We start from the raw sequence: 12,556 nt of genomic DNA, 5'->3' as shown, positions 1-12,556 counted from the left end.
GGAGGAGGGCTAAGATCCGTGGGTGAAGCTGAACCACTAGTCATGAACACGGGCCAGGGCCTAAGCCGTTCCTTGCCACTCCGTGTCGTAAATGGCATATTGGCAACTTTACGTTTCTCCTCAGATGATTTTAAGTTTCTCTTTTTGCTACTTTTTCTTAACTTGGGCTTTTTGGATTTTACATGCCCGGTACTACGAGATTGGGCATCGGGCTTGGAAGACGACGTTGATGGCATTTCATCGTCTATGTCATGACTAGTGGCAGCAGCTTCAGCATTAGGAGGAAGTGGGTCTTGATCTTTCCCTACTTTATCCTCCAAAGTTTTGTTCTCCATTATATGTAGCACAAGATACTGCAGAATGTGTGAACTTGGTAATATTGCAGTACCAATGGACTTATAATGCTGGATTGGTTTTGCAAATTTGGTTATAATTATTATATATATTTTTTTTTTTTTAATTTTTTATTTTTTTTTATTTTTTTTTTATTTTTTACAAACTTGGGAATAATGGGGAAATAACTATGCCCTTAGAAGCACAGAGCACAGGACACAGCACCACTGGACTGAACAGGACACGGCACAGGACCCAGCAGCACTACGGAACTCAGCAGGACAGAGCACAGGACACAGCACCACTGGACTGATACTGCAGAATGTGTAAACTTTGTAATATTGCAGTACCACTGGACTTTTACTGCTGAATGTGTGAACTTGGTAATATTGCAGTACCAATGGACTTATAATGCTGGATTGGTTTTGCAAATTTGGTTATAATTATTATATATTTTTTATTTTTTTTAATTTTTTATTTTTTTTTACTTTTTTTTTATTTTTTACAAACTTGGGAATAATGGGGAAATAACTATGCCCTTAGAAGCACAGAGCACAGGACACAGCACCACTGGACTGAACAGGACACGGCACAGGACCCAGCAGCACTACGGAACTCAGCAGGACAGAGCACAGGACACAGCACCACTGGACTGATACTGCAGAATGTGTAAACTTTGTAATATTGCAGTACCACTGGACTTTTACTGCTGAATGTGTGAACTTGGTAATATTGCAGTACCAATGGACTTATAATGCTGGATTGGTTTTGCAAATTTGGTTATAATTATTATATATTTTTTTTTTTTTTTAATTTTTTTTTTTTTTTTACTTTTTTTTTATTTTTTACAAACTTGGGAATAATGGGGAAATAACTATGCCCTTAGAAGCACAGAGCACAGGACACAGCACCACTGGACTGAACAGGACACGGCACAGGACCCAGCAGCACTACGGAACTCAGCAGGACAGAGCACAGGACACAGCACCACTGGACTTTTACTGCTGAATGTGTGAACTTGGTAATATTGCAGTACCAATGGGCTTATACTGCAGGATTGGTTGTGAAAATTTTGTGGTAATTAAAAAATATTAAAGTAGTTTTTGGTATTTTATAAAAAAAACTTTTTTTTATTTTTTTAAACACAGGGGAATATTGGGGAAATAACTATGCCCTTAGAAGCACAGAGCACAGGACACAGCACCACTGGACTGAACAGGACACAGCACAGGACCCAGCAGCACCACTGACCTCAGAAGGACAGAGCACAGCACACAGCACCACTGGACTGATACTGCAGAACACAGCACAGCACAGCACAGCACAGCACAGCACAGCACAGCACAGCACTAAACAGCACAGCACTAAACAGCACAGCACTAAACAGCACAGCACAGCACAGCACTAAACAGCACAGCACAGCACAGCACAGCACAGCACAGCACAGCACAGCACAGCACAGCACAGCACTAAACAGCACTAAACAGCACTAAACAGCACAGCACTAAACAGCACAGAACTAAACAGCACAGAACTAAACAGCACAGAACTAAACAGCACAGAGGACCACCTAACACACCCTCCCTCTACCCTGATCAATGCCCGAGTGAAGATGGCGGCGACTAGCGGGGAATTTATAGGATCCGAGTATCGCGAGATCCGACAACGGGATTATGAGTCAGAGCCTCAGTTTCACTTTTGAATTTGGCGCCAATACCCGGATCTGTCTCGGATCCGACTCGGATCCGCAACGTTCGGGTGGGCTCGGATTTCAGAAATCCGAGCGCGCTCATCCCTAATTTTAATGGCACAAAATGAAATGACATTAGACATTAAACCTAATTTTAGAAACTGCTTGTGATGATAAAGAGAAAAAAGTCATTCAACTAGATGCAGCTGCCATTCAGCGGGCACATGAGAAGCAAAGAGCACTGAGAAGTGATACGTTTAATCAAATTTACCTTGAAGATGTTTGAGCCAGGTTTGCACATGTGGCTCGATCAGAGTTGAACATGAACAAATTGGCGTGAACATGCTGAAACCTTCCTCAGATTTTAAGCGGATCTGAAATCTGAGAACTCCCACAGAATGCTTTAATTTTACAACCGATTTGTTGAATCACTTTGAGATTTGACTTGGGAACGGCACAAGCACCTTTACCTACAATCTTAGAAAGATCGAGATTAAAACATAAGAAGCCACATTATCTGCAATGCCAGTTGCCATGCAAACCACAAATTAGATTTTGACAAAATAATCTTCAGTGTATAACGTGGTGATGGGCAATGTATGGCTAAAAGGTCAGTGGAGGTTACCAGAGATCAAAGCTTGGAACATTGTCCTTTCTTCAAAATATGGAAAGGCACCATAGTGTTCGGTGAGAGATATATACAAGAACTCAGATCCCATATTTATATATATATATATATATATATATATATATATATTATGGAGTATGTTTTTGTGGCTGATATATTTCTAACAGCAGTTAAAGTGACCAAAAAATGCAGAACACTGTAAAGCCGACGTGGAGTAAATACTGAATTACCATAAAGACGTCTGATGTAAATTGCGACTGGGGAACAACCGGCTGTGAGTTCCTGTTTCTGAGCATGCGCAGAGCAGTTTTCACGGATCAAAATTGGTTTTCCTTAATGGATCAAGCCCTTAATGTTTGTAAAATTCCTACAGGAAAATTCACAACCTGCCACGATTCTGCTGTCATCCATCACTGCTAAAAGTGATAAAGTGAAAAAGTACAGCAGGACACACCTTAGAGCACTCCCCTAAATGTACACTTAGCAGAAATGATAGCTTTAGAAATCACTATACCTCATGTTTGTTGAATTTGCGTGCTTTCATAAAATAATGGCTTGTGCAAACCTGAGATTGCAATTACCTAATTACTATAATTTTAAAAACAAAGTTGAACCCTCTTTTTATGGTGACACTAAAAGATCCCAAAATGTTAACTTTTAAGCACCCTCCCTAGATTTCAATCTATGTGTTTAGATGCCTACTGAACCCACAGAGATAATAGATGGCTGTGTAAATCGGAGCTGGGATAATGTGAATCGGAGTGAATCACAACTTGTAAGCAGGATTTCAAAAATGAATTTGCTGTGATTCACAAATGTTGAGTTGAAATTTGTCTGAATCGCAGCAAACTGAATTACTGGGGAATCATTCATCCCTAGTCTTTACATATTACATTCACAAGATTATGTCCCTTCCCCGAAGGCTCCCTGAATCGTCTTATCTTGTCACTCTAACTCTTCCAGATAGGCAGTAGTGAATGACATCTTATGATGTTTTCCTACAGTATTCTTTGCAAACTCAGAAAGAAGAGGACACTCGACTGTACAATGAACTATTCCATAGCATATGATAGCAAATTATCTGACAGTCATGATTCAGTAGAAGAATAAAATAAGTTTACTATATGTAAAATTTAGAAACTTCACTGTGACTGTATGCCATTCAATTGATCAGACACCGGTTTTTTCAATAGCAACATCCAGACTTTTGTTTACCTGTACAGTTTGTCTTCCAGGCTGCAATGTGATAAGATTGCAATGATCATATCAATAACTTGGATTTATTTAAACATAATTACAGCAGCAGATGTTATTTTCTCCTAGCAGTTAAAGTATATGAGCTGTATTATAAGAATGTTTACTAATAAAATAAATGAGTGAGTTTTGGGTTTTTATACTTTTGTTTACTATAAAAATAAGTTATTAGTCATGTCAATGCAGTTAAAATTTTCACTAGTTTCCAATATTGTCTAAAATAGAAATACAATTTTTATTACCAACATATTCTGCTGTACCACACAGAACTTTATTGGGGCACGTGAGCCCTTGCCCCAGTAGAGCTTTCTTGTATCAACTCTATTTATTCAAGGTTCAGCAGGTAATATCAAATAAGGACGTTATCAAGACAATAAATATATAAGCATTCAAATCTAATAGTAATAAGTGTAAATAATATTTGTAGTGGATAAGAATGAGGGAATATTGACATGGTATTGAATTTGCAATTAAAAGGTCTATAATAGTAGGTGCGGAACAATGTTTTCAATAGAAGGAAAAGAAAAAAAAGAGTTTAGATAAAAGAGCGGGGTGATGTGCCGCTAGTAAGAAATAGGGAAAAAGGAAATAAAAAGGGAGAAGAAAGAGAAAGGGAAGGGGTGAAGGGAGGGGTAAGGAGTTGGAACCTGGAGGATCAGGACCAAAAGTTTAAATAATTATGTGATGAAGGGATTTTGGATATGGAAGTAGGAAGCTCATTGTGCTCATATTTTGTTAAATGATTATTAATACGACGTATTGTTAAGAATGCTGGTCATATATTCCATTTTATATGTGTACCAAATTCTATCATTAATCTTTTGTAATGTCGGAGCGTTAGTTTGTTTCCAATCAGTGGCTATTTGACATAAGGCAGCTGAAGCAATATGTAGTATTTAATTTAGTGGGAACTGAGTGCCATAGCTATAAGAGTTTATATGCATTTTCTTTTATTTTTACACAAGTAAATTTAGTTTTTAGGTCGTCAAATGAAGGGAAGGATAGGTCTTTAGTGATATCATTAAGATATCGAATACCAGCCTTCTTCCAAAATTCAAATGATGTTAAAATACAGCTAGATGGAAATTTATTAGTATTTAAGAGTGGAATTATTGGACTGGGATTTGGAGCCCATATATATTTCATGTTTGCTCGATTCCAGAGAGACAGCATGTGAACCACAACCGAAGCCTCCGTTCCGTCTAACTTTTGTAGAACAAGTAGTTTTACTCTGGGATGTTTTTAGTTCCATATGAATTGTGATGTGTATTGTTGTAGAAATTTAAATACATGGGGGGATACGAATCGTCAAAGTTTGAAAAAGGTAAAGAAATCTAGGTAATATGTTCATTTTAACTGAGTTAATGTGTCTTATCCAAGAGATGATATGGTGGTCCCATCTTACCATGTGAGATTTGATCTGGGAGAGTAATTTCGGATAGTTAGCTTTGAATAGTTGGCTGTATTGTTTGGTAATGGGAATGTCTAAATATTTAAGTTTATTTTAGTGCCAAGGGGAATTATTTTATGTGCCAATTGAGATTTATTCTAATGGCATCTGTGAGGTAAAAGTCAAGGGTTTCTGATTTTTGAGGGTTAATTTTGTATCCTGAAATAGGTGTCAATGTCTACAAGTAGCGGGGGCACAGAAGTAGATGGATCTGATAGAGTCAGGAGTACGTCATCTGCGTATAGCATTTTATGTTCTGATTTCCCAACCTTGATCCCTAGGTTGGCTTTGTTGGAACGGATTTTTGTGGCTTAAGGGTTCAATTAATAATGCAAAAATTAGGGGTGAAAGGGGGCAGCCCTGTTGTGTACCGTTAGAAATTTGAAAAGGGAGGAGTCACTCTGTTGACCAATAATGCTGCTCTAGGAGATTTGTATAAAGCTAATAGACCAGTTAAGAAGTTACCAGTGAAGCCCATTGATCTCAGGATCCCCAGACATAAAATTCCATGAAATACGATCAAACGCTTTTTCAGCACCAAGCGCCATGATCAAAGATGGTTGTTTATGTGTTTGAATAGAGTGCACAAGGTCGATGTCCGTCTCATATTGTCTAAGGCCTGGCGACTCGGGATAAATCCAACCTGATCTGGGTGGATCAGAGAGGAAAGGAGTGACTGCAGTCTGTTTGCTAATATTTTTGCATACAGTTTTCACAAGTAGAACATTTAATCTAATTTGTTTCCCACAGACACAAGGGCCAATTTAGTTGTAATCTAGCAGTACGAGTTTGGAGCATAAGGGAAATTAGAGCACCCAAAGAAATCCTATACAAAAGCCTACATGACCATGGATAGGACATACAAACTCCGTGCAGACAGCGCCTTGGGTTGTTGTTGAACAATCACTGTGCCACCTTCTACTTCCCCCAGCTAAAAATAAAAATAAGAATTTGCTCTTGATCAACATTCTAACGTGTGCTCCAAAAATCCTTCTGAAACTCTTTTTGGCCTATGTTACTTCTGTAAGAAGGAGTGGCCAAATGTCCAAACTTTTGACAGAGGCCAAGTTACCTTCACTAACACCAGACCAGAGGGAATCTCTGGCGCAGGACATTACATCCCGAGATGTAGAATTGGCAATTAAGCACTTGAAACTCAATAAAACACCAGGCCCAGATGGCATTACGGCAGAATATTATAAAATCTTAGAGGGAGACTTGGCCCATGTCCTAGCAGACTTGTTCTCAAAAATTCATAGAGAGCGCCCAACCTACCCTTCATTTAATTTGGCCCATACAGTTCTTATCCCTAAACCAGGTAATGACCCTACATTGGAGGGGTCTTATCGTCCTATTACTCTTTTGAACACAGATTACAAACTTCTAGCAAAAATCATGGCAGACCGCTTACAAAATATTCTTCCTGGGCTGTTAACACCCCACCAGTTGGGATTTGTGGCAGGACGACATTCGGTTAAGGGTATTAGAACTGCTATCTCAGCAATTGTGGCCTCAAATTTGGGAACCACCTCTAACATGCTCCTTAGTTTGGATGCCCAAAAGGCTTTTGACTCTGTCGCATGGCCATTTTTGAATGAAATCCTTTCATATAGGCGTTTCGACACGGATTTTAGGGCTGTGATTACTTTTCTTTACACCTCCCCTAAGACATCCTTATTGGTCAATGGAATCACAGGTTCTCCCCTGGAAATGTCTAGAGGGACCAGACAAGGTTGTCCACTCTCCCCACTTCTATTTAATTTAGTACTGGATCCCATGCTTAGGGTCTTGCAAAACTGGAGACAATTGGAGGGGATTAAAATTGGGGATCAGGAAATCAAAATTACAGCTTTTGCGGACGACGTAATGATATATATATCTAATCCAGAAGCCTCACTTAAACCTCTGATGAATAGAGTGGTTGAGTTTGGATCTGTCTCAGGCTTCTCTGTCAACTTTGAGAAGTCCACCGCTATGTACCTAGGTAAAGATGTCATAACCCCAGCCTGGGCAAGGGATATTCCTATTACTTGGGCAGGATCGACCATGTCATACCTGGGCATCCGACTACCAAAAAATATCCACTCTTTATATGACCTCAACATCTCTAAAGCGATAAGTGCGGTGGAACATGAGATGAATAACTGGAAACACTTACGCCTCTCTTATGGAGGTAGGATAAATATAATTAAAATGATCATATTTCCTAAATTGTTGTATCCTCTACAAGTCTTACCACTACTATTGACAAGATCAGATGCAATTAGATTGGATGCAGACTTTAGACGTTTCATTTGGAACTCCAAAAAACCGCGTATTGGGCTGACCAAGTTACAGCAGTCCAAAGATAAAGGGGGGCTGAATCTGCCAAATATCACCAGATATAATCAAGCGGCTCAATTACGGCACCTTAGAGACTGGTTGCATAAGACAGACATCTATACTAACACTACACTGGACCAGAGTTTTATACCTAATCTTAACTTATTGGCCTTTATCCACTTACATGAACAAGAATTACCAACTCAGACTATACATAATCCACTCTTATATACCACACGCAAACTCTGGCACAAACTCTGTCATATAAATCACTTAAGTCCCTATACTTCGGTGCATCTCCCCCTGTTAAAGAACCCGAATTTTCAGAATGGCTCAGCCTCCTTCCCATTTACTGATTGGGCAAAGTTGGGAATTACTAAAATAAGACAATTAATCAATATAAACACACGTAAACCAATGACTTATGCCCAAATTAGCTCAACTTATCCGCAGCTGGCTCCCTACCATCTAGCTGTATTCCAATGCCAACATTACATTAGTACAGTTTTGCGGAAAATTCCTCCCTCGGATTGGGATAACCCCTTGGATGTTATGCTTTCAAAGCCTCCCTTAACTCATCAGGCCATATCGCAACACTACTCCTTGATACGGGATCAATTTGATTATAATCACTCTAAAACTGGTCTTTCGTTATGGCAGGAACGGTTCCCTCATCTGACTCCAGAAGTTCTCCTTAAAGCACTTGCCAACTCCATTAAAATTTTACCGGCCATGACCTATACAGAAATGTTTCTTAACATTTTTCATAGAGCGTATCTATCTCCATCTCGTAGGTTTCAGATAGGACTATCGGAATCTCATTGTTGTCCGAAATGTGGATCTCCAAGAGCGGATCTGACACATTGCTTCTGGGAATGTCCCCCAATTAAAAGATTCTGGACTCAGATTTGGAGGTTCTCTAATACACATTTGGTGAACTATGCACCCCTATCTCCGGAATGGGCGATATTTGGAATACTTCCAAGTAGCTGCAAAGTTAGCAGGGGATGCAAAATTTTATTATTAGCAATTTCAGCTGCGGCTAGAAAAGCATACTGCAGGTCTGGGCCCAGAATTCTCCTCCTGTGTTCTCTCTTTTTAGAGAAAAACTCTATCATATATTTAGAATGGATTGGATAGAGACTTCCTTGCAAAAAGAGTCTAGAGTAAAACAATTTTTTAACACATGGGAGAGTTTTATAGACCTTTTACCTCACGCTATACGAACACAACTCTGGAATAGTTTCCACAACACTCAATGGTATGAGTTGAGAATGGTCTCTGCAGACCCCCCAATCAATATATCTATATCTAATGACAGTTAAGTCCTGTGGAAAGGGGGATTTTTGGAATGGAATGACATGTAATTGTGATTGCACATTGGAATGTTAAAAAAAAAAAAAAAAAAAAAAAAATTGTGAATACATACTTGTACTTTATAATGCATTTAATTGTACTTGACATATTTTCTTTTTACCTCAATAAAAAATTTTTGAAGAAAAAAAGAAGGAGTGGCCATCCTTATGTGTATAATCATCTATTGTATCCATGGGTGTTCTTAGACATCCTGTACATCCATCCATGTGTCCATCCATTTTTGCAGAGAAGCACATGGATTTGGTGGTCAATATGGTGTCATCTGTGAAAGGTCAAAAATTAGCATTTTTAAAGAGAGGAGCCAGATGGATTGGGGAGATTCTTGGCTAGTGTGAGCTAGGTCTCTTATTATGCCTTTACATGCAAAAACAACTGTGCCACTATCTGAAACTGTTTAGTTTTGTCAAGACTTAAATATATTTTTCACGGAGAATTTTACATTTTGTTTTTACTGGGAGTTTTTGTTTTACTGATCAGTATTTGCCTTGTACCAAAGATGTTATAGATAAATAGGAGTCAGGCAGTGTAAATTAATGGGAACACACCCCTACACAATCTCCAAAAGTTTGGTTTAATACTTCTGTATGTAATATTGTAGTTTCGGACCAGACCACTCGTTTTTTCTTAATGACAGATGAATATTTGTCTCACCTCCTTCTCATATGTCCTGTTGTTTGTCTACTCATCGGCACGGTATTCATGCCAGTATCTGTATTGTTGTATTGTATTCTCTATTTGTAACCGATATTGCTCTCATGCATAATTATTTTCCTGTATTTGTTATTATGCTTTACTGTTTTCATGTTTCTGCTCATGCTTGTTACATTTATGTAGGTCATTTCTGTAATCTGTGGCACACTTTAAACAAATGATGATGATGATGATGATGATGAATATTTGGTTTATTTTTTACTGATTGTGAATAAATTATCTGTTCCCAACACTGCAGCTGTTCTCTATAACACAATTTGCTGGTTTGTGCCAATCTGTACTCTGTACTGATGTAATACTGTGGTCCCTACTTTCATTTCATAATTTCATATATCCTGATTTTTCAATCTTGGTGATAGTGAAAGGGGGATTGCGGTGGTACGTGTACGTCACAATCCCTTAAACTTTCACCGCTCACCTTAGATAGATAGGGAGAAACCCTATGTTCAGTGAATACACCCGTATTTAGCGGAGATAGGGCTTTTCTCAGCTTAATAAATAGAGCTAGAGTCTGTATTAGTACTTTCTGACACTATTAATATACAGTAGAGTCACATGAGGCTTACAATCTTGAGGATTACAATCTTTGAAGTAGAAACACAAAATTCCTGTACAAAATTATACTTGACACCATTCATCCATGTGGAGTCTTAATTCAGTAATGATTCACAGACACTTCAAATGGCAGTATACCCAACATCAAACACATATTCTGATCCACATACCAAATCTTCTCGTAAGCCGCAGAAACATTTCTTGTGCACTAATAAATGGCTTGATGCCAATGGAGATTTGGGGTCCTGTTTATCATTAGTCACCCAATTGCAACTGTAAGTAGTTTTCATTGTTATTGCCTGCAGTTATCAAAAAATATTGCAGAGGCGCTGGGTATTAATTTGTAACAAAAAAAAACACACACAGATAGATAACATTAAATTTAGCTTATATTATTATTTTTCACATACATTTACAAAAGCTTTTTCATGTATTTTAATAAATAAATATAATTTAAACATTACTGAATCAGATATGCTTTATTCTAAGAATAAAACATTTATTTTAACACTTTTCTTCTGTTAATACCACCCAGAGACGGTGTTAACAAAACAGATATCACAGCAGTAGCTGTTAAAGTGATATTTGTTCAAGCGCTTTCTCTGACAATAGGGTTCTTCAACCTTTCAGACATAGACCACTTGGTGTGCGGCTTAGTTCCTATCTTTTTGCTATAGTGTAAGTCCCAGTTCTAAAATACTATTGATCTTATGTAGAGTTGGATGCAAGTCCATTTGCATTGCATAAAATGAGAATTTCCACTATGGCGCGGGTGACTCTACATAGGGACTTTTGCGTCCATATGTAGAGCCAGTTGCAACTTGCGTATAGGACACCTTAAGCTTATAGAGGCAGATCGGAGGAGGTAAGGGGCATGAAAGCATAGGCCAAGTACTATAGGGTGTGTTCAAGTCCATGCGACTGATGCAGATACGCCTTTCAGGGAACGTATTTACCCCTGGTGTAAGATACAAACTGATAATGATGACGATCAGCTGCCGCGTCTGATTGGTTGATTGCATTTTTCCCCCACCCCCTGACTTGATCAAAAACATTACTGTGATTGCTGTATTATATTAAGACTATGCAATTCCTTCGCGTTACTTATTTCCATTCTGACCGCTGCAGGAAAGAACATATTTAACAGTATTTAACTTCAAAACAAAGTAGATGTTTATATTTAAGTGCAAATTTCACATTTTTGAATGACACCATTCATACACTATTCTGCATGTGTTATGTATATAACACTTAGTTTAAGTATTATATTGTGTACAATTTGGGTGTTGCATTAAAATATTATAATATATTTGGAACTAACAATGTCAAGCTATATCTCTATTATTATTATTATTACCATTTATCCCTATAGTGTCACTAATTCCGCAGCGCTGTACAGAGAACTCACTCACATCAGTCCCTGCCCCATGGGGGCTTACAGTCTAAATTCCCTAACACACACACACAGACTAGGGTCAATTTTGTTAGTAGCCAATTAACCTACCAGAATGTTTTTTGTATTGTGGGAGGAAACCGGAGCACCAGGAGGAAACCCACGCAAACACAGGGAGAACATACAAACTCCTCCCAGATAAGGTCATGGTTGGGAACTGATCTCATGACCCCAGGCAGAAGTGCTAACCACTTAGCCACCGTGCTTTATTTGCAGTCTGGTAAAGCAGGCGTACATGCTTATGCCTACTATAAACTAAGGAAATATACAATATAAAACTATAAAGTCCTGTATGAGAAGTCAAGTTCACAGTGCACAACTTGACGTAATTCTCAACATATATGAGATTATCACTTTATATCATCTGCATGCTGAATACATCTCTTAATAGATCACTTATGACATAAGTCTTATGATGTGTGCTATAGTATACTGAACTATTACAGAATAGTATTGTAGTCATAGGCAGTGGTCATTGTAATATACACACATTGGTACCTTTGAAATAATGTGCACACATCACTGTCCAGAGACAACATCTGCCGTGGATTTTATTACTGTCATGTTTATCCAGATCAGGTTTACAGCCCAATTAAGTTTTATACCCAGAACATTCTCCCCAAAAGATATTGCTCTTCAAAGGGGATTATAAAAGCCAGACCAGTCTGCGATACAGGTATAAAACAACTGCAGGCTGGTCCCTCTCCAGCCCACTGCAAGGACGCAATAAATGGTTTTATCTGGACAAACTTATTTAATAGGTGCTAGGAACATATCTTGGGT

The sequence above is a fragment of the Mixophyes fleayi genome, chromosome 2 (genome assembly GCF_038048845.1).
Source record: "Mixophyes fleayi isolate aMixFle1 chromosome 2, aMixFle1.hap1, whole genome shotgun sequence".
NCBI lineage: Eukaryota > Metazoa > Chordata > Amphibia > Anura > Limnodynastidae > Mixophyes > Mixophyes fleayi.
This window is presented reverse-complemented; position numbering follows the sequence as displayed.